The sequence below is a fragment of the Megalobrama amblycephala genome, linkage group LG6, assembly GCF_018812025.1.
Source record: "Megalobrama amblycephala isolate DHTTF-2021 linkage group LG6, ASM1881202v1, whole genome shotgun sequence".
Taxonomy (NCBI): Eukaryota; Metazoa; Chordata; class Actinopteri; order Cypriniformes; family Xenocyprididae; genus Megalobrama; species Megalobrama amblycephala.
In genome coordinates, this window is record NC_063049.1 from 263,847 (window position 1) to 291,195 (window position 27,349).

The following is a 27,349-nucleotide window of genomic DNA, read 5'->3' on the forward strand; positions in this document are numbered from 1 at the left end:
TTTTTGCAGTGTGAGAAGGTGGTACAGTATTTGGGGCCATAGGCACAGTGTCTGATGAAGCATTATGATAAAATATAAAATATAGTTTTGAAAAATGTGCATTTTGATCATTGGTTGTGAGTTTTGTGTCTAGAGTTGTGAAAAATGACATCAAGGTTCTGAAAATAGTAGCAAAGTGATTGTAAAAAACTGTAATTCAGTAGACAATCCCTTCGGCTCATTCCCATATTCTTAAAGGGGCGGTCGCAGACCACAAGCCAAAGGTCACGACATATGCCTGCCCTTGTACTGGCCACGCGCATGGAAAGTGGCCCACAAGCCTGACCGGCGCTTGCGGAACGTCCCATATGGTCTAGCGGTCAGGATTCCTGGTTTTCACCCAGGCGGCCCGGGTTCGACTCCCGGTATGGGAAGCTAGGCTTTTACTTTGCTTCCCTTGTCGGTCTGCGGCAGAAGCATTTTTAGCCAGCAGTGGAGCTGCAGCAACCTGATAGCTTGTGGTCCGTTTCCCCGGCAGTGTGCCTTCGATAGCTCAGCTGGTAGAGCGGAGGACTGTAGGTGGGATGTTGGCAATCCTTAGGTCGCTGGTTCGACTCCGGCTCGAAGGAGGTCTTTTTCACACGCAAAGACTTTCTTGGCCGCGCACCATTTTGGAAGCGCGGCACGCTGAAGTCGCGACCGCCGCTGGAAGCTAAAATGGCATTCCCTGACCGGGAATCGAACCCGGGCCGCGGCGGTGAGAGCGCCGAATCCTAACCACTAGACCACCAGGGAAGGGCTGCTCGCCCAGCACCCTCAAGCCTGGCTGTGGGCCCCTGCCTGATTTCGCTGTAACTGCTAAAGCAAGAGCACCGAGGTTTGTAATTTCCTCCTGGAGAGGAGAGAGTATCTGACCCTGAATCGCACTTCTTCCACTGTGAAACTGTCCCATGCTCTGCAAGAATATCCAAACAACACCACAACCTTCCATAAAAACAAATCAGCTTGCAAAACATAACAAGGAGAGCCCAGCCCGTGGTCTCCAATCGGGCACACAAGGACGCCTGGCCGGTGGGCCAGTGGCGCAATGGATAACGCGTCTGACTACGGATCAGAAGATTCTAGGTTCGACTCCTGGCTGGCTCGGGCTGCCTCTTTTGCTTCTTTGTCAGCCCATGGCAGTTTTATTATTTAGCTTTATTGGCCCTTAGCTTTCATTGCTATTATTATTCGATCGGTTTATTATTATGATAAATTGACAGTCCAACAATGGGCTGTTTTGCCAGTGAGATATCGGTTGCCATACGATACCATGCCTGTTTTCAAATGCACTGCATAAGTACATTCACGAGGACCTTGCTGTAAATGACCAGTTGATAGTGTCCATTGTGCGATCACAGGAATGGGTGGAACCCCCTGGGTGAGACAAATGACAGCTCCCTCCAGCGAGTCTCATGCAATTTAATTCAGTAGACAATCCCTTCGGCTCTTTCCCTTATTCTTAAAGGGGCGGTCGCAGACCACAAGCCAAAGGTCACTACATATGCCTGCCCTTGTACTGGCCACACGCATGGAAAGTTACCCACAAGCCTGACCGGCACTTGCGGAAGGTCCCATATGGTCTAGCGGTCAGGATTCCTGGTTTTCACCCAGGCGGCCCGGGTTCGACTCCCGGTATGGGAAGCTAGGCTTTTACTTTGCTTCCGTTGTCGGTCTGCGGCAGAAGCAATTTTAGCCAGCAGTGGAGCTGCAGCAACCTGATAGCTTGTGGTCCGTTTTCCCGGCGGTGTGCCTTCGATAGCTCAGCTGGTAGAGCGGAGGACTGTAGGTGGGATGTTGGCAATCCTTAGGTCGCTGGTTCGACTCCGGCTCGAAGGAGGTCTTTTTCACACGCAAAAACTTTCTTGGCCGCGCCCGATTTTTGCAGCGCGCCGCGCTGAAGTCGCGACCGCCGCTGGAAGCTAAAAGGGCATTCCCTGACCGGGAATCGAACCCGGGCCGCGGCGGTGAGAGCGCCGAATCCTAACCACTAGACCACCAGGGAAGGGCTGCTCGCCCAGCACCCTCAAGCCTGGCTGTGGGCCCCTGCCTGATTTCGCTGTAACTGCTAAAGCAAGAGCACCGAGGTTTGTAATTTCCTCCTGGAGAGGAGAGAGTATCTGACCCTGAATCGCACTTCTTCCACTGTGAAACTGTCCCATGCTCTGCAAGAATATCCAAACAACACCACAACCTTCCATAAAAACAAATCAGCTTGCAAAACATAACAAGGAGAGCCCAGCCCGTGGTCTCCAATCGGGCACACAAGGACGCCTGGCCGGTGGGCCAGTGGCGCAATGGATAACGCGTCTGACTACGGATCAGAAGATTCTAGGTTCGACTCCTGGCTGGCTCGGGCTGCCTCTTTTGCTTCTTTGTCAGCCCATGGCAGTTTTATTATTTAGCTTTATTGGCCCTTAGCTTTCATTGCTATTATTATTCGATCGGTTTATTATTATGATAAATTGACAGTCCAACAATGGGCTGTTTTGCCAGTGAGATATCGGTTGCCATACGATACCATGCCTGTTTTCAAATGCACTGCATAAGTACATTCACGAGGACCTTGCTGTAAATGACCAGTTGATAGTGTCCATTGTGCGATCACAGGAATGGGAGGAAACCGAACCCCCTGGGTGAGACAAATGAAATGAAATGGAATAGAAAAGAAAAGACAGTACTGTAAAACATCAAATGCAGTGTTCCTCAACTTGCTTGCTTGTACTGTAAGAAACAAAACAGGAGTGCACTGCAAAACATGCTGTTCTTACTTAGAGTTTTTGTCTTGTTTCTAGTCAAAATATCTTAAAGATCTTAAAACATTTTCTTGACAAGTAAAAATTATTTTCTTGTTTTCAGGAAAAATAAGTCAAAATTAAGTAAGTTTTCCTGAAAACAAGAAAACTTTTTTTTACTTGTCAAGAAAATGCTTTAAGATATTTAAGATATTTTGACTAGAAACGAGACAAAAAAACTCAAAGTAAGAACAGCATTTTTTGCAGTGTGAGAAGGTGGTACAGTATTTGGGGCCATAGGCACAGTGTCTGATGAAGCATTATGATAAAATATAAAATATAGTTTTGAAAAATGTGCATTTTGATCATTGGTTGTGAGTTTTGTGTCTAGAGTTGTGAAAAATGACATCAAGGTTCTGAAAATAGTAGCAAAGTGATTGTAAAAAACTGTAATTCAGTAGACAATCCCTTCGGCTCATTCCCATATTCTTAAAGGGGCGGTCGCAGACCACAAGCCAAAGGTCACGACATATGCCTGCCCTTGTACTGGCCACGCGCATGGAAAGTGGCCCACAAGCCTGACCGGCGCTTGCGGAAGGTCCCATATGGTCTAGCGGTCAGGATTCCTGGTTTTCACCCAGGCGGCCCGGGTTCGACTCCCGGTATGGGAAGCTAGGCTTTTACTTTGCTTCCCTTGTCGGTCTGCGGCAGAAGCATTTTTAGCCAGCAGTGGAGCTGCAGCAACCTGATAGCTTGTGGTCCGTTTCCCCGGCAGTGTGCCTTCGATAGCTCAGCTGGTAGAGCGGAGGACTGTAGGTGGGATGTTGGCAATCCTTAGGTCGCTGGTTCGACTCCGGCTCGAAGGAGGTCTTTTTCACACGCAAAGACTTTCTTGGCCGCGCCCGATTTTTGCAGCGCGCCGCGCTGAAGTCGCGACCGCCGCTGGAAGCTAAAAGGGCATTCCCTGACCGGGAATCGAACCCGGGCCGCGGCGGTGAGAGCGCCGAATCCTAACCACTAGACCACCAGGGAAGGGCTGCTCGCCCAGCACCCTCAAGCCTGTCTGTGGGCCCCTGCCTGATTTCGCTGTAACTGCTAAAGCAAGAGCACCGAGGTTTGTAATTTCCTCCTGGAGAGGAGAGAGTATCTGACCCTGAATCGCACTTCTTCCACTGTGAAACTGTCCCATGCTCTGCAAGAATATCCAAACAACACCACAACCTTCCATAAAAACAAATCAGCTTGCAAAACATAACAAGGAGAGCCCAGCCCGTGGTCTCCAATCGGGCACACAAGGACGCCTGGCTGGTGGGCCAGTGGCGCAATGGATAACGCGTCTGACTACGGATCAGAAGATTCTAGGTTCGACTCCTGGCTGGCTCGGGCTGCCTCTTTTGCTTCTTTGTCAGCCCATGGCAGTTTTATTATTTAGCTTTATTGGCCCTTAGCTTTCATTGCTATTATTATTCGATCGGTTTATTATTATGATAAATTGACAGTCCAACAATGGGCTGTTTTGCCAGTGAGATATCGGTTGCCATACGATACCATGCCTGTTTTCAAATGCACTGCATAAGTACATTCACGAGGACCTTGCTGTAAATGACCAGTTGATAGTGTCCATTGTGCGATCACAGGAATGGGTGGAACCCCCTGGGTGAGACAAATGACAGCTCCCTCCAGCGAGTCTCATGCAATTTAATTCAGTAGACAATCCCTTCGGCTCTTTCCCTTATTCTTAAAGGGGCGGTCGCAGACCACAAGCCAAAGGTCACTACATATGCCTGCCCTTGTACTGGCCACACGCATGGAAAGTTACCCACAAGCCTGACCGGCACTTGCGGAAGGTCCCATATGGTCTAGCGGTCAGGATTCCTAGTTTTCACCCAGGCGGCCCGGGTTTGACTCCCGGTATGGGAAGCTAGGCTTTTACTTTGCTTCCGTTGTCGGTCTGCGGCAGAAGCAATTTTAGCCAGCAGTGGAGCTGCAGCAACCTGATAGCTTGTGGTCCGTTTTCCCGGCGGTGTGCCTTCGATAGCTCAGCTGGTAGAGCGGAGGACTGTAGGTGGGATGTTGGCAATCCTTAGGTCGCTGGTTCGACTCCGGCTCGAAGGAGGTCTTTTTCACACGCAAAAACTTTCTTGGCCGCGCCCGATTTTTGCAGCGCGCCGCGCTGAAGTCGCGACCGCCGCTGGAAGCTAAAAGGGCATTCCCTGACCGGGAATCGAACCCGGGCCGCGGCGGTGAGAGCGCCGAATCCTAACCACTAGACCACCAGGGAAGGGCTGCTCGCCCAGCACCCTCAAGCCTGTCTGTGGGCCCCTGCCTGATTTCGCTGTAACTGCTAAAGCAAGAGCACCGAGGTTTGTAATTTCCTCCTGGAGAGGAGAGAGTATCTGACCCTGAATCGCACTTCTTCCACTGTGAAACTGTCCCATGCTCTGCAAGAATATCCAAACAACACCACAACCTTCCATAAAAACAAATCAGCTTGCAAAACATAACAAGGAGAGCCCAGCCCGTGGTCTCCAATCGGGCACACAAGGACGCCTGGCCGGTGGGCCAGTGGCGCAATGGATAACGCGTCTGACAACAGATTAGAAGATTCTAGGTTTGACTCCTGGCTGGCTCGGGCTGCCTCTTTTGCTTCTTTGTCAGCCCATGGCAGTTTTATTATTTAGCTTTATTGGCCCTTAGCTTTCATTGCTATTATTATTCGATCGGTTTATTATTATGATAAATTGACAGTCCAACAATGGGCTGTTTTGCCAGTGAGATAACGGCTGCCATACAATGCCATGCCTGTTTTCAAATGCACTGCATAAGTACATTCACCAGGACCTTGCTGTAAATGACCTGTTGATAGTGTCTATTGTGCGATCTCAGGAATGGGTGGAAACCGAACCCCCTGGGTGAGACAAATGACAGCTCCCTCCAGCGAGTCTCATGCAATTTAATTCAGTAGACAATCCCTTCGGCTCATTCCCATATTCTTAAATGGGCGGTCGCAGACCACAAGCCAAAGGTCACTACATATGCCTGCCCTTGTACTGGCCACACGCATGGAAAGTGACCACCAAGCCTGACCGGCGCTTGCGGAAGGTCCCATATGGTCTAGCGGTCAGGATTCCTGGTTTTCACCCAGGCGGCCCAGGTTCGACTCCTGGTATGGGAAGCTAGGCTTTTACTTTGCTTCCCTTGTCGGTCTGTGGCAGAAGCATTTTTAGCCAGTAGTAGAGCTGCAGCAACCTGATAGCTTGTGGTCCGTTTCCCCGGCAGTGTGCCTTCGATAGCTCTACCTGACAACCACAAGTCTGTAAAATCAATCCAATAGTATACCGAGTTCCATCTTTAAAAAAAAAAAAACAATTAAGTTACGATCTCACTTTTTGGCAGTCCAATAAAATTGCAAGGTCGATTTTTCATACACTAATTACCGCACGTAGTCCATTTTTGTCCATCTTTGAACGCATTCCATCCAATCTCCGCTCAAGTATGTTATTCATATGTTGTTAATAAGATGGCATACGTTTTTTTGTATTTTATGAATAGCAATATTGGCTCCGTAAAATTAGCCTATGATTACCTCAGCTGTTATAATTCAGTCAACTGGATCAGGTAACGTTAACTGTCATTGATGTGTAAACCTAACAGCTATATATTTGTAATGTAACGTAAATAGTTTTATCCGGTGTTGTCTGACTTTGTCTAACTTCAGTTAGCAAACCTTAATTTTTTTTACCTAATTTACTTGTAATTACACATGATAGTATAGTATGATAGTATGATAAACATGATAGTGACGTAAATCTTATAGTATGTCTTTGTTTATTAGCTATAGACTACTGTAACATTACCGTTAAATTAAACTGGCATAAAATGTAACTGTTAATGTTAACCCTCTTATTGTGTTCTAGTCGAATTTGTCCGATTTAAAGTTTTCTCTCTGAAAATGTAGTAGGCATCCCCAGATGAAAATATACTATAGTAATTTATAGTAAATACTATAGTGTTTTTGAACCATACTATAGTAAAGTACTTGAATTAATTTGTTGTGGTAATTCTATAGTTGCTGTGATAATTTAACAACTAGTAATATAAACAATACTGTACTAAGTTTTCTACAACTATAGGGTATATTATACTACAATATACACTACAGTTTACTGTAGTAAAAACTAAAGTAAACTACAGTATTTATTACAGTTTATCAGTTCACTATAGTTAATACTACAGTATGCTGTAGCATTCATTAACAAAGTGTTGTAAATACTATAATATATACAGTATACTACATTTTACTATAGTATGGTTCAAAAACACTATAGTATTTACTATAGTATTTTTTCACCTGGGCCTGAACACAAAAAATAAATTTGGATAATGTTGATTAAATTTTGGGTGTTTTGTTTAACTTGTTTAATACCACATAACTGTGGTATTCCCGGTCAAAAAGGACCAGTCATTAGAAGTGAATGGATGAGACTACAATAAGTGTATAAAATTGAGTTCAGGCACATTCCCTTATTAGATGGACACAGCTGAAATAGCACAATATATGTGAGTTAATCTGAGTATTTGTTTTAGTCAAAATAATCCATACATTATGCTTTTTTTACTCAAAAATTAGTTGTATGAGCCCAGGTCAATGAGGGATACATGCCATATATAGCAAACAGAAGTTCAAAACTTGTAATTTTCATAAAAACTTAATTTGATAAAAAGATAACAACATTAGGTGAATATATAGCTATTATTGTGGATTCATAATCTGCTATAATTTGGTAGTCATTTTGGACCAGGAACACAAAACTAACTAACATGAAATGAACACAAAAGGAGGGTTAATGCCGTGTTGTCGGGTTACAAAGGCAGTTAGTGTAACATAGTCTGTTGTTTCAGGTAACAACATGGCTTCAGCTAAGTCACACAAAGGCATGAGCGATGCTGACTGGCTTGTGCGTCTGCAGAGTTTTGCCCGAACAGGAGTTTGGCCATCTAGGGAGGGGAATAGACCTTCCCCCCGAAAAAAAACATGGCATGAGTTGTATCAGAAGGTAAATTATGCAGCTAGATTCATGGGCGAACTCGTATGATAATACATTGTGCTATTTTTATATTTGTTTATGAATAAGTTATTATTTACAATGTAATATTGATATAATTATGATGACTTGTGGCTGTTATAAGATAACGTGGACAACAGTGTCATAGCTATACTTTATGTTCACAGATAGAAAAGTGCCCTCTGCAAATGAGGGGGCAGACCACCCTACTGAAGGAAGCTCAGAAGTGTATTTGCGGATTTCACAAGGTAACTTCAATTAGCCTAGTTCAAATTGCATAAATAGATGTGCTTGCAATATCAATGAGTCTTTATATCTAAAATCAAATTAGGAAGACTGTATAATATTATGTCTGGTATATGTTTGTGCATGTATTACAGATTCATCCACCAGCCACAGTGGATGCAACACAGAGCACCCCTGCCCAAAGCACACCCTCCATCAGTGATGTGTCACGTCCTGCAAAGACAGCCAAACTGACACTGTCAATGGTAAGCAGACCTTACTATTGCAGGCATTACTGCAGACATTGAAACATCTCAACCTTTTCCTATAGTGTTAGGGTTTTGTTATCACTGACTATGACAAACCTTTTCAGTTTGAAAAGTCAAGGTTTGGAGGCTCACATGTGGCAGCAGCAAAACCCAATTTGAGCACCCAGAGGAAAACATTTCAGGTTAATATGAAAGACATCATGATATTATCATGACATCATCACTACATCCGGTGGGGAAAGTTGGCAATCCTGAGGTCGCTGGTTCGACTCTGGCTCTTTTTCACACGCGAACACTTTCTTGCCCCCCCCCCGATTTTGGAAGTGCGCCGCGTTGCAATCGCGACCGCCGCTGAAAGGTAAAAGCGCATTCCCTGACCGGGAACTGAACCCGGGGCACGGTGGTGAGAGCGCCGAATCCTAACCACCAGACCACCAGGGAAGGAATGTTTGTCCTGCACCCTCAAGCCTGGCTGGGCCCCTACCTGATTTCGCTACAACTGCTCAAGCAAGAGCACTGAGGCTTGTAATTTCCTCCTGGAGAGGAGAGAGTGTCTGACTCTGAATCGCACTTCTTCCACTGTGAAACTGTCCCATGCTCTGTAAGAATATCCTAACAACATCACAACCTGCCATAAAAACAAATCAGCTTGCAAAACATAACAAGGAGAGCCCAGCCGTGGTCTCAGTGTTAATAGCATGAGAATAAGTAAATGATATGCCAGGCCTCTGTCCAATCAGGCACACAAGGGTGCCTGGCCCGTGGGCCAGTGGCGTTCTCTGCCACCTGTAGATCATGGTTATTCATGGTTATGACAGCCAATCACGTTTCCGGCTGCAACCAAGAATCGAATGCTATGGCCAATCAGCGCTCGTATCACAACCATGATTCCCCCAGTAACAACCAGGAATCGACCAATCAACGTTGGAGAACTATACATTATGGCTGGAGAAGATGATAACGTGCATCAATTAAGTTCTGAGAAACATTTGCAAAGCAAGTCAGTCTTTTGTCAATAAAAATAAAGTGGCAAATATATATAGTTATTTTAAATGAATAATCTGTAACTCAAACTAGCTAATAATTCAGGTAATTAATACAAAATATTATTAAAAAATAAGGTAACGTTCATCGATTAACTTCTGACCAACATTTGCAAAGTCAGTCAGTCTTTTGTCAATAAAAATAAAGGGGCAATTATATATAGTTGTTTTGGTAACACCTTACAATAAGGTTCATAAATTAAACATTAGTTAATGCATTAACTAACATAAACCATGAGAAAAACATTTGTTACTCTATTTACTAATCTTCGTTAACGTCAGTTAATGAAAATACAGTTGTTCATAGTGCATTAACTAATGTTAACAAGATTTTAATAATGTATTAGTAAATGTTGAAATTGACATTAAAAAAGATTAATAAATGTATAATTGCAGTTCATTGTTACTTCATGTGAACTAATGTAGTTAATTAATGTTAATTAATGAACCTTATTGTAAAGTGCTACCTTTGTTTTAAATGAATAACCTGTAGCTCAGGCTAGCTAATAATACAGGTAATTAATACAAAATATTATTAAAAAATAAATTATGTTATATTTTTTTATAGATTAGCCGACCAAGCAGTATATAATGTTATAGTTTACTACAGCTTTACCAGCTGCAACATTAAAATGATTCTTACAAAGTAATGCATCACTAATTATAATCCAATGCATGAAATTTACTTGTTATAGAGCAGAGGGTTTCAAAGTGAGGAAAATCATTTCAGGGGAGGTTCAGTGAATGGAAGTGATAAGTCCGTCTTCAAAAAGGAGATAGAATAGACTAAACTTTCCCTTATCCACTACCCATTACTTACTTGAAAAATCTTCTGTCTCAGGTGGGACACAAGTTGTATTTAATGGTATAATAATTAATGAAAAAATTACCTCTTACTCTGGGATGATTCTGAAATGTTAGCCAACATTTTGAGCCTGTTGGAAAAATATATACAGGCAAAGCATTGTATAAAATCAACATTACAAGGTGATCATGAGTAAATATAGTAATGTAATATACATAGCTGCATTAACTAATGTGTTACCAAATGTGTTTGTCTGTTTCTCTATAGTCTTTTTATCTTAATTTTTTAATTTAGATGGAACCTCGCTTCAGGAGACGGGCTGACGGCAGCCTGAATCTGACCAATACATTGGAAGCGGCAAAGGTGAAGGAGGCCAACAAAGGAAAAGCCGTACACAAGACCCCTGTCCCCGGAGATAGTGCTGGACAAGGCCAAGAAAAGCTTAACCCTTTCGCACGCAAGTTTAAAATATTCTGGCTGACCCCCCAGCGTGAGTTTTTTTTAAGGCGACCACTATTTGATTTTATTGATTCCATGGTGACGCGTCACTGCTTGTTACGTGACACACCGCAGCGCTGTATGACTGATGATCTACTTTTATTTAATTTTTCCTTTTTTATTCAAAATATTCACAAATTTGTTAACTTTAGCATGAAATATCTGATATTCCAATTGCCAAATATGTAAAAATGGATATGTAGAATTGCCATTGCCATGAAGGAACACTCTAAAAAATGCTGGGTCAAAAACATCCCAAGCTGGGTAAAATATGGACAAACCCAGCAGGTTGGGTTAAAAGGCACCTATTATGCCCTCTTTCACATGATTTAATATAAGTCTCTGGTCTTGTCAAGTTTCAGCTTAAAATACCCCCCAAATTTTCCCCTATTTGGGGGTGAGCAAAAACATGCCTTTTACTATATTACTATATTGCTGGCTAAAAAAATAAATCCAAAATTGGTTGAAAAACATGGCTGGGTGAAAACAACCCAATCCCTGGTTTTGTCCATATTTAACCCAGCAGTTTTTAGAGTGAAGAGCAATATGCTGGGAAAGCTCCCCAGTATGCTGCTACCACCCAGCTCACTCCTCCCACCCAGCATGCTGCCACCACCCAGCTCACTCCCCAAACCCAGCACGCTGCCACCACCCAGCTCACTCCCTCGACCCAGCATGCTGCTGCCACCCATACTTCCACCACCTCTCTACGCTCCCTCTTGGTTAGGAAGTTGCCTAACCAGAAAAACCTGACAAAGACTGTATTTATAGTATTTATTTCTGTTCAATAGTCGTGTTTATCTGTTTGTCCTGTGTTTTGTTTTGAAGCTTTGGCCCAGGCACGTGGGCAGCCCTCAGCCACCCTCACCTGCCCGACTGTGTCTATTGAGGCAACCACAAGACCCTCAGCCATCCTCACTTGCCCGACTGTGTCCATAGAGGAAGCCACAGGGCCCTCAGCCCACGCTCACCTGCCCGACTGTGTCCATTGAGGCAGCCATAGGTGCCTCGGCCACCCACCCCACTGAGATAGATGACAGCACAGTGCTGGCAGAGGCAACTGAGTTTGAGGAGGCATATGTGGCATGTACGTTTATACTTATTTAAAACATTCAATAAAATATTTTCCTTAAAAGGAAAATAAAGTGAAGCAATGTGAATTTATATTTGTTTATTTATGTGTTTATTTCTGTTTTTGTTTTTTCCAGCACAACAAGTCTGTCTTCCAGCTAGATGGATACACACCCTGCCTGAAGTGGACCAGAGGTGGATGTCCAAGTCCTGTTCAGGTGGACAGCACAGGGGCATCCTGAGCTGATCTTTAGTAGGGTGAACAAACTTTGGTGGTATCCTCCATAGGTGCCACTGAAGACCAGTAATTCTCCTTCCTTGGAGAATTACTTTGGCCATCCCCTGCTGCTCTGGATGCCACGAAATCTGTGGCAAGTGAAGCCGACCTGTCCCCATCCAGACTGTCAGAAAGACCTTCTGACCTAAGCTGGCTTGCATCAAAAGATCAGGCAGGTGGTTGCCTTGGATAAGATGTACTTTGTGGCATCTGAGTACCTGGCCTGCCGAAGATATAAGAGGAAGGTCATCAGCTGGAGCCATGGTATCATCTCCCAACTCGACATTGGCCACAGGGTGCAGTTTCCTTCCATTTGTACATTAAAACTTGCATGTGACCTCGAGGTAGTAAGTTTAATGTGTTAACGAGGGTTGGGAAAAAGCAGCCAGAACCCAGCGAAAGCTGCAGGAGCGTCATGGTGAGGTCTGGTTGCAAAAAGACAGTATCTGAGAGATTGCATGGGGATTGCCAATGCTGTCACATCAAGCCTGATCCTGTCTGTGACATTTGAAGCTGTTCCTTCAATGCCTTCTATCCCTAAGCACTGTGGCCAATACAGGTGTATGCCCAGGATGTCCTGCAAAGGCTGGATGAGATCAAGGCCTCTATAACATCCCAATATGGTCAGTTCTTAAAAACCGATTTTACTAAAAAAGTGGCCAGAAAACTAGCAGGACGCAGCTATGGCACATCTACCTGGGCAACCAATGTTGGTAATAAGTATGGACAGGTGATCATGTCCGTGCTCACAGCCAGTGAAGTTTTTGGTCTCGGACCTATGATTGAAGTGATACAGAGTGGCTGCGGTGGCTCCTCCCGAGGTAATGTATATCGACTGAGACTGCTGTGGCAACACTCTTCTGAGGAGGATGTTTGAAGAGTGGGAGCAAATGACCATCTGGTTAGATGTTTTGCACTTTATGCGGAGGTTTGCTATGGGTTGCACCACCGACTCTCACCAGTTGTATGCCACAGTTATGAGTCGTCTCAGCCACTGTATTTTCATGTGGGACCTGATGGCCCCGAAGAAGGCAATGCATGCAGAGCTAGAAGCTGACCAGAAACCATCATCCGAGTTTTTGGTTAGCCTCAGAGACCAGGAGAACCGTCCAAGGAGACCCTGGCAATGACTGAGAGCCATATTCAGGACTTTGATGGAGACTGAACTTCCAATATCTGAAGAGAATACTTCACATGATGTAAGGGCACAGTTTCTTTTTTAATGTACATTTACATTTGTGTAAACAAAATCTGGGTTATTTTGGCTGTGCTTTCATGGAATATTTATATTCAGGCACAAAAGTTCCTAAATTATCTTTCATTTTAGGATTCTGGGACCTGTATGGGGTATGGAGCCGTGCAACTTGAAGAGCCTCAAACCACCGTCTGGCTTTTTCTGGAGAAGAGTGCGTCAAGATCATCACCCTATGGCAGGCACTGGGGGAGTATGACAAGAAGAAAACCATTTACCCACCACGTCATCAAACCACCCTTAAACAGGGACAATTCAGGGCCACTAAGAAGATTGTGGCACCAGGTGTGGAGAGCACCAAAAGGTATCTTGAATTTAGCAAACACAGGGTTTTGATTGTCTAAAAAGTTTAGTTTAAATATATATGTATACATGAAACTGAAACTGGCTGAAATATCACCTCCAGCTTTGTTTATTAAGAATTTCTAGTAAAATTAGTAAAACCTGACACTTCATAACTAGCTTATCTTCCTACAGCCTGTTAAGTTCAAACCTAGCCTACTTGTAACATAAATTATTAGTTGTGATTTACATGTAATGCTGATTTTATGTTATGTAGCTAAGTAAGTTACACTGCTATGGACACAGTTCGAACCATACATTGGACTATTTTATTTTGCAGAGGCAAAACAATAATTTCTTACTCAGTAAAGTCATTTTGCATCAATAATTTGTGTCAAATTATTTGTCTTTTGCTGTCTTTTAATAAGTAGCTGTGTAATAAGGGGAATAATGTGCAGTCATTATTGTGAAAAAAAAAAAAAAACCCCGTCAGGCTGAATAGCGATACAGTGCAGTATAAAGCTGTAATACTGCCACAACACAGTAACCCATTAGAGACCAAATTTATTGATATTTCAACATCAACCTAGAAAACAAACAAGACAACATAACTATGCACAGATATAAAAAATTAGCATCTAAACAACACAAAGCAAAACATACAGAATAGAAAAGGGAAAATAAAACAATAAAAATAACAGAGTAAGGATTGTGATGGAATGTTTTTAATTAATCATAACTTGCATTCTTTTCCCTTGCAGGAATAACATTTATATGCTTTTGAAACCTAAAAGTCCACCTTGGGCCAAAGTCAGTGTGTCTGAATCATGTCCAAATATAAGAAGAGTGGAAATGAAATTTAGGGACATCTAGACAACTATCTAAATATAATAGCCCCATGATATTGAGTAACCAATGAACTAATAAGATCTTGCTTTACCTGGTAACAGAAAGGTTTGACATATGAAGAACCAATCATATTATAGAATGCATTCTTTGCATTCTGGATCCTATATAAATTGTACTCCTATCCTATATAAACTGTTGTATTCTTCTTGCTGGTGGGATTCTATGTGATTGATACGAGGTCCTCCGGCCATGATTAAAGCATTTTCTAAGGCATAGTCTGAAGTCTGTTTGGTTTTTAGGCTGCGCAGCAGACTAGACACTAGAGAATCTTACTTCCATACTCTACTAAAGATCATATTCCCAAGTCCCAAGTGATAGTGCTCAAAAAGGGTAGAGACGTCGACCGATTCGAACAGGTATTGAAGTATGCTTAGTAGAGAATAAATTCACACACTGAAAACAATCCTACATTAAAGGTGCCATAGAATTGAAAATTGAATTTACCTTGGCATAGTTGAATAACAAGAGTTCAGTTACATGGAAATGACATACAGTGAGTCTCAAACACCATTGTATCCTCCTTCTTATGTAAATCTCATTTGTTTAAACGACCTCAGAAGAACAGGCGAATCTCAACATAACACCGACTGTGACGCAAGTCGGGATCATTAATATGTACGCCCCCAATATTTGCATATGCCAGCCATTGTTCAAGGCATTAGACAAGGGCAGGCAGTATTAACGTCTGGATCTGTGCACAGCTAAATCATCAGACTAGGTAAGCAAGCAAGGACAATAGTAAAAAATGGCAGATACTCCTGTTCCACAGGACTACAAATATGTGTAAACACAAAGGACAAATCCCCTTAATCATTCATCACAATGAGAAAAACAAATAATATAGTTCTGATGTGCAGAACTATATTATTTTATAGTTTATAGTTATTTATAACTATATTATCGTTGAGCTTCACAAAATAGAAAATGGGTATAAGAAAAAAGCTAACGCATTGAAAATCCCCATTTCCACCATCAGGGAAATAATTAAGAAGTTTCAATCAACTAAAGATGTTACAAATCTGCCTGGAAGAGGACGTGTGTCTAAATCATCCTAATGCACGGTGAGGAGGAAAGTTTGAGTGGCCAAAGACTCTTCAAGGATCACAGCTGGAGAATTGCAGAAATTAGTTGAGTCTTGAGTCTCAGAAATCCTAAAAAAATTACCAAACAGCACCTACATCCCCACAAGTTGTTCGGGAAGGTTTCAAGAAAAATCCTTCTTTGCTCATCCAAAAACAAACTCTAGCATATTCAGTTGTCAGACAAGACTGGAATTTCAAATGGGACCGGCTTCTGTGGTAAGATGAAACTAAAAAAAAAAATATATCTTTTTGGCAGCAAACCCACCAGATGGGTTTGGTGCACACATGGATAAAAAGTACCCCATGCCCACGGTTAAATATGCTGCTCGATCTTTAATGCTGTGAGCCTATTTTTCTGCTGGAGGTCCTGGACATCTTGTTCAGATACATGGCATCATGGATTCTATCAAATACTAACAGATAAAAAATCAAAACCTGACCACTTCTGCTAGAAATCCAATAATGGGCAGTGGTTGGATCATCCATCAGGACAATGAACCAAAACAAACATCAAAACCAACACAAAAATGTGTCACTGAGCACAAAATGAAGCTTCTGCCATGGCCATCCCAGTTCCTTGACCTGAAACCTAAAGAAAATGAGTGGAGTGAACTGAAGAGAATCACCACCAACATCTGATCTCTTCTCAGGTGTTCTCCAAACTCATCAGGCATTATAGAAGAAGACTCAGAGCTGTTATCTTGGGAAAATGACATTGCAATACTTGGGTGCCAATAATTGTGGCCAACCTGAACTAGAAAAAAACATTTATTTCATAATGAGCTTTTCCACCCATTTTCAATTATTTTCCTTCAATGAAAGGTTAGAATTTTGTGAATTTTTTGAATGAAAGATCAAAAAGATAAACAATGCAGATTTATTTTCACAGCCGCCTTTTTTCATATTTACTAAGGGTGCCAATATTTGTGGAGGACACTGTACATGATCTGATGCATGCATGCAGCATGCATGACGAACATTTTGTGAAGATCCATTTTGAGGGTTATATTAGCTGTGAACTTTGTTTATGCAATATATTAGAGTCGCGAGCTCGGGGGCGGGGAGCGCGAGTAATTGAAGGGGAAGCAGCCTGAATCAGCGCATATTTAAAGCTGCAGTAGGGAGTTTTTAGAAAACGTTGACTTAGCCTGAAAATTTGAACAAGCACAACTCACAGGTCACTCCCCCTTGCTCTATGCTGTGCTACAGCCCTCCCTCCACAGCTCCTCCCCCATCACAACGGAGCCTGCCGTGAACGCGCAGGCTAGTAAGCAAGCAGGGCCACCGATGACGGCGGATAAACAGTTATGGCACATTCACTGATACGGACAAAACATCAACAATATGATTTACATTGACTATGGCCTGCCCATACTTTGACTACAAACTTGGTCCTCAAAACATTACGTATTTTGCAATACATGTAAATTAATGTAACTATATGACATTGCACTATTTCTATAAGTAATAAATAGCTAGTAAGATAATGGTAACTAACGTTACAGTATGCAAGTAATTATTCTATCGATATGTAATGCTAAATAAGGTTTGCTAGTACATTATTTCAGCAACATGACAAGCCAGTGAATTAGTAGGTTTCAATAGTTGCTTTGCACAGTGCGTTACATTTTATCTGTATGTTATGCGGCTAGAGTTTTGACAGTCAATGGGCTCCGATGAGGAATTCACACCCACAGCGACTTCAAGGAGTCAACGGGCGGGGAGAAGAGGAAGCTGTGGTGTGTGTGGAGCATCAGGCAGGGGACGGGCAGGCCTGTTTTGAAATGATCTTAGTTGTGTAGTTCTTAAAAAATGAAACAAATCAAGCAGGGATACTTACTTGTCAAGCAGAAATGTGGCTAACTCTGCATCGGTTTTTAATCCTTTCAGGACATGTAGCTCGCTCCACCTTGGAAAAGCCGCTCTGATATTTACCCTAATTTTATTTCGGGCTCTATCTAATTCTTTTTTTTTTTGGCTTTTTTATCATTGTCATCTGTCTTTTTCCGTTTACCCGTCTTTATTTTTATGAGCAGGTGCCACTCGAGGAATTGGCAGTTTGGATTGTTTGTCCGGCATAAGCAAAGCTGTGGCACACCGGTAATCTTGAATTTGAACGCCTGTACGCGCTGTGCATGAGAGGGGTGTGATCAGCGCGCACGCAAGCTTAATTGACACTGCTAAGACACTCCTCCTGGCTCTGACTGGTTGTTTCTTACCGGGAAATGCGGTGTATTCTTCTGCAAATGGCAATAGGACCACTGGGAGGATTTTTTCACAGATTATCTGTCTCATATTCTACTGTCAGGACATAATGACAGGTTTAACAAATATGTAAAAAATTAATTTTTACAAAAGTTACCTACTGCAGCTTTAATGATGCCCCAAAATAGGCAGTTACAAAAATTAATTAAAAAAAAAAAATCTATGGGGTATTTTGAGCTGAAACTTCACAGACACATTCAGTGGACACCTTAGACTTATTACACCTTGTGAAAAAGCATTCTAGGGCAACTTTAATAATATGTATTCTGTTGTAATTTGCAGGTGTTTCGTTGGGGCTCATAGTCCTACACAGTGGCCTGACTGCAACCGAGTGGTGGAGGCCATCTTCACAAGGCTCTGTGTTCTCTACCCAAAAGCAGTGCACTGTGATGGAGTGAGGGTGTCCCGCTTCACAATGGTAGCACGTGCTTACAAGCACATCCGAGAGTGCATCCTCACCAATGCTAAGGTGATGAGCGAGACCACCATCCAGCTCCCAGAAGTTAATGCTGCAACAGTCACAAATATAGTGAGTAAATAGCATTGTTACCACTAAGCCTAAACTTTAAGCAGCTGAGGGGTACACAGAGGGTTCAAGTAATTGACGCAGTTGACTTAATGTAACCGTGGCTGCTTTGACAGGTCTAGAAACAAATAAACAATTCTGCATAATGAAAGGTAAGATTTATTGCTCACGACATGGTCTTCAACAGGCCACCATCACATCTTCAGTACTTTGGTAACTGGTACTGCAAAAAGTCTGAGACTCAGGCTGCGTTCCACTCCAGTTTTAGACACGCACTCGCGAATTTCCCTACACACTTCCCCTCGGGGGAATCCCTGTCGCCATTTTGAAGTGCGTTCCACTTCGTGAAGTGGACGAGGGAAGTTTACATGGACAAACCCTCGCTCCCTCGATTTTAACCGAGGGAGCGTGTCTACTTCACATGTACACTTCAGGCAGCTCCATAACCCACAATGCAACACGATTATGACGTCACCGCATATCGCGTTTAATTTACCCTACCACAAACAATTCTATGATATTAATTATTTTTTTAAACATTTAAAACACACATATATATACATATAGAATGCTGTATTAAACAAATTTGTAAGGGGAAAAAATAAAAAATAAATCCGCTCCATTGCGGATTCCAAGTGATCAAGGGCTTAGGACATTCCAGTTCAGCCCATTGCAAAGGTTCCGCCAGAAGTGGGCACTCGTGCAACGTAAGCAATGACGTACATCCGAGTCAATGAGACCGAGGGAAGTTAGCGAGGGAAGGGCATTTAAAAACCGAACTGGAACGCAGCCTCAGTCATATGGTGAATGGAGGGCTGTGCTGGAGGAATGACGTTTTAGGGGGAAAAAAAAAGCCAGGAAATGACAACCCTCCAGCTTCGTAAAATTGCTCTTTCAGCATGTTATTTTGTTTATTTATTTGGTTAATGTTTGCATTATAGAGCAATTTACAAGTTTCCAACAATGTCAGCTGTCTCTAAAATGTATAATAGTTCTCTAAAAAAAAAAATCTTTTAGTCTCTAAAATCTTGGCTAAAATCTTTTTTAAACATGTTTTTTTTTCTTCACTGCTTGTTTCCTCTGCTGCATGCTTCTGTTGGGAAAATATTTCAGGTATAAATGTAATATATATATATATATATATATATATATATATATATATATATGAAGAGTTTGGTTCCAAAATGCGATAAACTCAATTTAAAAAAAAAAAAAAATAAAAAAATCAGTTTCCGCCAAAATCAGTATTGTATCTGGTCGGTATTGAAAAGTCATTTATTAATTTTGCGCAAAAAGCGATAGCTGTCGTGTTATTCTGTCATGTTTTCTCCCTTTCTTTCCAAAACGCGACAAACACCAGTCTCCCTTCTCTGCAGAATGCGATATATATATGCTCAACCAATCACAGCACACCATTCAACGCACTGTAAACAGTAATGGCGGCGCTCTGAATACACCTGGCATCCTAGTTTTCCTTATCTACTTTGTACTTTGTGATCAACAAAAACAGAAAAATGGATCATTTTGATGGCATTGATGAACATGTGGTGGTTTCTGCGGTGGGGAACAAACGCAAGTCATCGAAATGTAATCATTTACATGAGGAGATTAAGAAGATGAGGCACGTGAGTCAGGAGGAGGAAAAATGCCGGCTGTTGCTTGTTCCACAACAGCATCAAATTTGTCACAGTCCCCAAAACTGAATCATGAACAGTTTTTAAAAGCCGTTTTTAAAGGTGCCCTAGAATCAAAAATTTAATTTACCTTGGCATAGTTGAATAACAAGAGTTCAGTACATGGAAATGACATACAGGGAGTCTCAAACACCATTGTTTCCTCCTTATGTAAATCTCATTTGTTTAAAAAATCTCAGAAGAACAGGCGAATCTCAACATAACACAGACTGTTACGTAACAGTCGGGATCATTAATATGTACGCCCCAATAGTTGCATATGCCAGCCCATGTTCTGTTCAAGGCATTACACAAGCCAGTATTAACGTCTGGAGCTGCACAGTTGAATCATCAGACTAGGTAAGCAAGCAAGGACAATACCGAAAAATGATGGAGCAATAATAACTGACATGATCCATGATATTTTTAGTGATATTTGTAAATTGTCTTTCTAAATGTTTCGTTAACATGTTGCTAATCTACTGTTAAATGTGGTTAAAGTTACCATAGTTTATTACTGTATTCACGGAGACAAGAGAGCCGTCACTATTTTCATTTTTAAACACTTGCAGTCTGTATAATTCATAAACACAACTTCATTCTTTATAAATCTCTCCAACAGTGTAACATTAGCCCGTTAGCCACAGAGCACTATCAAACTCATTCAGAATCAAATGTAAACATCCAAATAAATACTATACTCACATGACCTGAAGCATGCATGCAGCATGCATGATGAACATTTTGTAAAGATCAATTTGAGGGTTATATTAGCTGTGTGAACTTTGTTTATGCACTGATTTATAGTCGAGAGCTCGGGGGGGCAGGGAGTGCGAGATTTAAAGGGGCTGCAGCCTGAATCGGTGCATAGTTAATGATGCCCCAAAATAGGCAGTTAAAAAAAATTAATAAAAAAAAAAATCTATGGGTTATTTTGAGCTGAAACTTCACAGACACATTCAGGGGACACCTTAGACTTATATTACATATTGTGAAAGAACGTTCTAGGGCACCTTTAATACCAATGTACTTGGCAAATGTTTTTATTTTAACCGTGCGGTGGCGCCAGATACTCTTTAATAGGTAATGACAAACGGAGACTTATAACATTAACAAGATGATTCGTTGAATTCATTTTGGGAATGATGACTGAATGTATTTTTAGTCAAATGCCTGTATATAAGATTAGTATTGACAAAGTTCAGAGGCTGTCATATATGTGAATCAACTTACTCTGATGTGTATTTTCAATATGAAAAATAACTTTTAAATCGATGGATTAATTGCATTTTGAGGAAAAAAAAAAAAAAAGTGTCATGGATTTATTGCATTTTGGAGAAAAAATAATCTGTTTTTGTAATAAACCTTTAGAAATCAAAATCTAGATTTGAATTTTTAATGTTTTTATAACCAAAAGATGCTATGTGAAAGTTTGAAACAGAAAATAGAGGTTTTCATCTTGCCGCTTTCTTGGTAAAGAAAACACATTTTTCCTCAAATTAATCAAAATGGATTCATAATATATATATATATATATATATATATATATATATATATATATATATATATATATACATATATATATGACCTATGGTTAATCTGGCCCGGTTTCCCCCTCACTTCAACAGCACACACACCCAGAATGTGGATGATATTTGAATTTATTTCCTGCACAGAGCAGTGGAAAAGAGAGAGAGTAGTGAGTGATGTAGATGTAATACAGCTCCATCCACAGCAGTTCTCTCCAGCTCTGCTGTTCTCACTATAACAATAAACTATTTATTCACATTATGTTGTACTAAACAAAAATAAAACACCAGAAAATTATACAGACTTTATCAATACAATTTATTTTCTTTCTTTCTCTTAAATTTAATGCTTTACAAAACAGCTTAAACACAGTAAATTCTTAAAGGGTATTTGACAAAAACAATTACCTGCACAGAGCAGTGGAAAATAGAGAGAGAGTAGTGAGTGATGTAGATGTAATACAGCTCCATCTATTCAAAAAAAAAAAAAACATTTCACTTTGTTAGAGAGCACATGGGAAAATGGCGCACATGGAAAGATCGAGTTCATGAAAACTATCAAATACACAAAAATACAGAAACCGGAGATAACAGAAAACACACTCTAGAAATCAATTAGTGTTCAATATGTGCAATCCCCTTCATACATTGTCTAACATTCGATAAGAAACTCATATTTTTAACCTTTAACACAAAGCTGGAGCAGAAACGACTCACCCACAGCAGTTTTCTCTAGCTCTGCGGCAGATCGTTCGAACTCAGTGGGCTATAGCACCACCAGCGCAGCCAATAGGAAGCGCGAACACATTACAGCAGGATTTTTTTAAACAACCCTCGAACTATATTTATCCCGTTACATAAATAATGGTAAGTTTTGTATTATTATTTTTTAGGCTATTATGTCAAAATTGCACTGCAAATGTTTGATTTGGTTTATTATTATTATTATTTTTTTTTTTTAGGCTATGTCATGTCAAAATTACACTGAAAATGTTTGTTTTGGTTTATTTATTTATTTATTTTTTTAGGCTGTTATGTCAAAATTGCACTGCAAATGTTTGTTTTGGTTTATTATTTATTTACTTTTTTAGGCTGTTATGTCAAAATTGCACTGCAAATGTTTGTTTTGGTTTATTATTTTTTATTATTATTATTATTATTATTATTATAGGCTGTTATGTCAAAATTGCACTGCAAATGTTTGTTTTGGTTTATTATTTATTTATTATTATTATTATTATTATTATAGGCTGTTATGTCAAAATTGCACTGCAAATGTTTGTTTTGGTTTATTTATTTATTTTAGGCTATGTCGTCAAAATTGTACTGCAAATGTTTGTTTTGGTTTATTTATTTATTATTTTTTTGAGCTGTTATGTCAAAATTGCACTGCAAATGTTATTTTTGGTTTATTATTTATTATTTTTTAGGCTTTTATGTCAAAATTGCACTGCAAATATTTGTTTTGGTTTATTATTTATTCTTATTATTATTATTATTATTATTATAGGCTGTTATGTCAAAATTGCACTGCAAATGTTTGTTTTGGTTTATTATTTATTATTATTATTATTATTATTATTATTATTATAGGCTGTTATGTCAAAATTGCACTGCAAATGTTTGTTTTGGTTTATTTATGGGCTATGTCGTCAAAATTGTACTGCAAATGTTTGTTTTGGTTTATTTTTTTTTTTTTTTGGGCTGTTATGTCAAAATTGCACTGCAAATGTTATTTTTGGTTTATTATTTATTATTTTTTAGGCTGTTATGTATTTGTTTTGGTTTATTATTTATTATTATTTTTTAGGCAAAATTGCACTACTGTGGATAAATGCTTTGTTTTGGATTATTATTTATTATTATCTTCTTAGGCTGATATGTCAAAATTGCACTGCAAATGTTTGTTTTGGTTTATCATTTATTATTTTTTTAGGCTCTTATGTCAAAATTGCACTACAGAGAGGATTATACTGCACTATATGTCAGAATGATTGATTTATGGCACCTCATAAAAATATTCCCCCCACCCCTCCCTCCCACCCCTCCCACCGGACTGGACACCTGTTTGGACACCTGTTTTGGCCACCTGTTTTTGTCCTCCCCCCACTACCCCACTATCCCTCCCTATTACCACTACTAAGGAATTTATGACTGTGTTTTGGGTTTTGTGTGTTTTTGAAGTGAAAATGTTTGAAAACGGTGGTTAAACTTTAAAATGTAAAACAGTGTATCGGGGTGCCAGGCATTGGGTTTTTAAGGGATGTTTTTATTAAAGAAAGTTATTTCACATATTTAAATGTTTTTAAAAGACATTAATGAATTGTACAATTAAAACACAAAGACAATTTAAAATGTTGTTAGATTTTCTGAAACAAAAGTATAAAACAAGTGCACTAAGTAACATTAAGCACATTAAGTATATCAAGCGATAGCTGTTAAAATACAAATGGGTTTTTCAAGCAAAAACATTTCTAACATTTACTTTTAAAGTTTTTTAACAATAAATAATTCTTACTGCTATGTGAAACACGTCCTATCTCATCCCTGGCAAATTCAGAATGAAGTCAGAACGGCCTGTGAAGACGCTCACAAGTCTCCGCCCCTAACACTCCTCCAAACATCGACGTCAGACTCATCCCTAACACGCCCGCCTCAATGCCGAAAGATAGAATGTATATTTAAAAAAGGACATTAATTAATTAAACAGAATATTTTAACAAAAGTATCAAACAAACGCATTATCATTAAGTATATTAAATAGTGTTGTTAAAAGGCAAATGACTTTTAAAAAGCAAAAACATTTCTAACAATAAATATTTCTTACTGCTCTGTGAAACACATCCTTTCTCTGCGTTGTCAGATACAGAATGAAGTCAGAATGGTGCGTGAAAACGCTCCCGAGTCTCCGCCCCTAACACTCCTCCAAACATCAACGTCATCCGCCCCTAACAGGCCCACCTCAATGCCGAAAGATAGGATGAAATTTAAAAAAAGGACGTTAATTAATTAATTAAACAGAAGATTTTAACAAAAGTATCAAACAAACGCATTATCATTAAGTATATTAAATAGTGTTGTTAAAAGACAAATGACTTAAAAAGCAAAAACATTTCTAACAATAAATATTTCTTACTGCTCTGTGAAACACATCCTTCCTCTGCGTCGTCAGATACAGAATGAAGTCAGAACGGTGAGTGAAAACGCTCCCGAGTCTCCGCCCCTAACACACCTCCAAACATCGACGTCAGACACCTCCCTAACACGCCGCTCAACACCAGAGCGATAGATTGCGCATGCGTCTTTCTTGTGGAGGGGTGTTTAAAAATGATTCAGCAGTGTGCATAAATGCAAGATACGAGACTTGTGATTTTACGTAAACAGAATACTAATCTGTAACAATGGCTGAAGCATCTCTACCTAAAACTCCTGAGAGAAGCATTGATGATGCAATGGGAGATCTGTCTCTTGCACCGAGGAAACCTTTCAGAGGACCGTGTTTGTCCAAATTCCTGCATAACAACGAGGACCGAGTCAGATATGACTTTCATTTATCCGGCAACCGCGTGTGTACGTACGACTTCAACAAGATTAGCCGCAAGGTCAAATTGATCAATGTGGATAATGACGAGAGATTTACAACGAAATCAACAGACGACCCCGATCTGCTTTTCACAGAAAAGGATTGGATTCTGTTTTACACACAAGTGTGGCGCGATCTGAAAGAAGGACGTGACAAACCGTTGTTCATCGCTGAATGGAAAGGGGTAACCATGGGGACAAGATACAGGCTACTCAGAGATCATATCAACAAATATGCGGATGACTATGTTTATATCCTCTGCAGTGATTTTGGAAAGGGGCTGCCTGAATGTTCATGGCCTATATCAGAGGCCGATCACCTGAAATACTACGACCTTAAATTCATGTTCCAGTGGAAAGATATACCTGTGTTGGAGGACATTTTTGCTAAAATAGACCAATTGTTTAAGTGGTGCGACGCGTTTGAAAGGTATAACGGTATCAAAGTAAAACTGTTTCACCCTGAATGGTGCGTACCTACCAGGCGTGGCGTTCAGAGTGTAGCTCCGCCTACATTTTACAACCATTAATATAGTCACGGATGGGAGGGTCTACATCATTCATGCATTATGTCTCAAGAGAGCGCACCTGCTACTTCACCTCTTAGCCCTGTGGCTGGACCGTCACCAACATCGGTGAGCGGATGTCATCAGAGACCCGACTTCTGGCTAAGCAAGCTCTGTACCGAACTGGGTTATCATGAACTTGTCTTTCCTCGTAAACTACGGAGCTACCGGACACATCTCTGCTCCCACTGCTGAGTCTGACATTACCCTTGATGAATCAGATGGTTGTTTGGGAATTGAAGGAATTAAACTTATTAAAGCGGTGATTGTTGTGCTCCTGGAACATCTGATTGACAAAAAACTTAAGACGGAATGCGACGGATGCGCTGTGGACCATCCATCGCAGACAAGACATTCATGTCTGTATGAACCCTCTGCTTATTATTTTTACAGTGTTTTTAACTAAATAACCAAAACTCTGTTCATACCTGAATTAAAAAACATTCTGGCACGTGCGTTGAAAGCGTTCGGTTTAACACCGCATCTACAGAGAATTCAAGGATCTGCTGAGACAGTCTTATGTGAACTCAGGGATGAAATGTACATACAGGAACAACTGGCCTCTCTGAGACAGAAACTTGTGGACGAGACCTGTGAGCAGATTGTTTATGACGCAGTTGATGCATGGAAAACTGTTGAAATTCTACAGCAGAGCGATGATATATCAGATCATTATTTAGTGTCGTGTATAATACAGTGCCAAGGCTACAAAACCACCACCCAGCCATAAATATGGTAGAACCATCACTTCTACCACTAAAGCATAAATAATCCCCCGAGCAGTTTCATCGCTTCTACACTTAGAAGAACTGAGACAGAAACGGCTCTCTCTTTTCCAGCACATTAGATGCGCTCCTTTACGTCTAAAGAGATGGAAACTAATCCAACGCCGTGGTAATGAGCCTCGGGCTCTAAAACGAGTTGTGAGAAAAGCTGCTGTTGGAAGAAAACTAGAAGTTTTTTCGCCTTTCGTGGAAAGAAAAAATGGTTGAACGGCTAAAAAATGCACTTTATTTTTCTTTAAACAACATAATCCTAGTATTATTTGAAATGTAAATTAACAAAACAGAGATATCTGACGTTTCCAAAGAGCACAGCAGTTGACTTTATGAACTTCTTTACTTGCAAGATTGACAAAGAGAGAAAATTATAAACATGATTACAGTTTCGCTTCAGACAGTGACTGTAGTGTCCCTGAGGTACAGAATCATTCGCCGCTAAGGAGAGGAAGAATTATCTAAACTTATCAAATCATCAAAATCAACAACATGATACAGATGATAAACTTTTAATAATTAATTCATCGTTAACAAGGATACGTGCCAAAAACTTTTAAGAGGCTATTATTAAACCTCTTATTAAAAAACCTCAACTAGATGAGAGATTTAGTATAGGCCAATCTCGAATCTACCTTTTCTGAAGATTAGAAAAGGCAGTCAACACAACTGGTTCCTTTTTAGAAAGAAATGGAATCGAATTTCCAGGAATAACCATACCATAGTACAGACTGCTCTCGTTAGAGTTACAAACGATCTACTCTTATCATCCGATCTGGCTGTATTTCTCTATTAGTGTTATTAGATCTCAGTCTGCTTTTAACACTATCGTCACAACATTCTTTTAAAAAGACTTGAAAACTATATTGGCATTAGTGGAATTGCTTTGGCTTTCAAATC

The 27,349-nt window shown here is 40.5% G+C and overlaps 1 long non-coding RNA gene and 16 other non-coding genes across 17 annotated transcripts; 12 read left to right on the plus strand and 5 right to left on the minus strand.

Moving 5' to 3' along the window:
• The first annotated feature begins 341 nt into the window (after window positions 1-341).
• trnae-uuc lies at window positions 342-413 on the plus strand. Its single transcript has one exon. It is a non-coding gene; the product is annotated as a tRNA-Glu (tRNA).
• Window positions 414-521: 108 nt separating this feature from the next.
• Window positions 522-608, plus strand: trnay-gua. Its single transcript is given in 2 exon segments — window positions 522-558; window positions 573-608. It is a non-coding gene; the product is annotated as a tRNA-Tyr (tRNA).
• A 94-nt stretch (window positions 609-702) lies between these two features.
• On the minus strand, window positions 703-774 carry trnae-cuc. Its single transcript has one exon. It is a non-coding gene; the product is annotated as a tRNA-Glu (tRNA).
• Window positions 775-1,052: 278 nt separating this feature from the next.
• trnar-acg lies at window positions 1,053-1,125 on the plus strand. The gene has a single exon. It is a non-coding gene; the product is annotated as a tRNA-Arg (tRNA).
• Window positions 1,126-1,590: 465 nt separating this feature from the next.
• On the plus strand, window positions 1,591-1,662 carry trnae-uuc. The gene has a single exon. It is a non-coding gene; the product is annotated as a tRNA-Glu (tRNA).
• A 108-nt stretch (window positions 1,663-1,770) lies between these two features.
• On the plus strand, window positions 1,771-1,857 carry trnay-gua. Its single transcript is given in 2 exon segments — window positions 1,771-1,807; window positions 1,822-1,857. It is a non-coding gene; the product is annotated as a tRNA-Tyr (tRNA).
• Window positions 1,858-1,951: 94 nt separating this feature from the next.
• On the minus strand, window positions 1,952-2,023 carry trnae-cuc. Its single transcript has one exon. It is a non-coding gene; the product is annotated as a tRNA-Glu (tRNA).
• Window positions 2,024-2,301: 278 nt separating this feature from the next.
• On the plus strand, window positions 2,302-2,374 carry trnar-acg. Its single transcript has one exon. It is a non-coding gene; the product is annotated as a tRNA-Arg (tRNA).
• Window positions 2,375-3,352: 978 nt separating this feature from the next.
• trnae-uuc lies at window positions 3,353-3,424 on the plus strand. Its single transcript has one exon. It is a non-coding gene; the product is annotated as a tRNA-Glu (tRNA).
• Window positions 3,425-3,532: 108 nt separating this feature from the next.
• trnay-gua lies at window positions 3,533-3,619 on the plus strand. Its single transcript is given in 2 exon segments — window positions 3,533-3,569; window positions 3,584-3,619. It is a non-coding gene; the product is annotated as a tRNA-Tyr (tRNA).
• A 94-nt stretch (window positions 3,620-3,713) lies between these two features.
• trnae-cuc lies at window positions 3,714-3,785 on the minus strand. Its single transcript has one exon. It is a non-coding gene; the product is annotated as a tRNA-Glu (tRNA).
• Window positions 3,786-4,063: 278 nt separating this feature from the next.
• Window positions 4,064-4,136, plus strand: trnar-acg. Its single transcript has one exon. It is a non-coding gene; the product is annotated as a tRNA-Arg (tRNA).
• A 465-nt stretch (window positions 4,137-4,601) lies between these two features.
• On the plus strand, window positions 4,602-4,673 carry trnae-uuc. The gene has a single exon. It is a non-coding gene; the product is annotated as a tRNA-Glu (tRNA).
• A 108-nt stretch (window positions 4,674-4,781) lies between these two features.
• trnay-gua lies at window positions 4,782-4,868 on the plus strand. Its single transcript is given in 2 exon segments — window positions 4,782-4,818; window positions 4,833-4,868. It is a non-coding gene; the product is annotated as a tRNA-Tyr (tRNA).
• A 94-nt stretch (window positions 4,869-4,962) lies between these two features.
• On the minus strand, window positions 4,963-5,034 carry trnae-cuc. Its single transcript has one exon. It is a non-coding gene; the product is annotated as a tRNA-Glu (tRNA).
• An 822-nt stretch (window positions 5,035-5,856) lies between these two features.
• On the plus strand, window positions 5,857-5,928 carry trnae-uuc. Its single transcript has one exon. It is a non-coding gene; the product is annotated as a tRNA-Glu (tRNA).
• Window positions 5,929-21,603: 15,675 nt separating this feature from the next.
• Window positions 21,604-22,367, minus strand: LOC125269458. The gene is made up of 3 exons (XR_007185106.1): window positions 22,243-22,367; window positions 21,934-21,996; window positions 21,604-21,758 (listed from the first exon to the last, which is right to left on the minus strand). It is a non-coding gene; the product is annotated as an uncharacterized LOC125269458 (long non-coding RNA).
• Window positions 22,368-27,349: the final 4,982 nt, after the last annotated feature.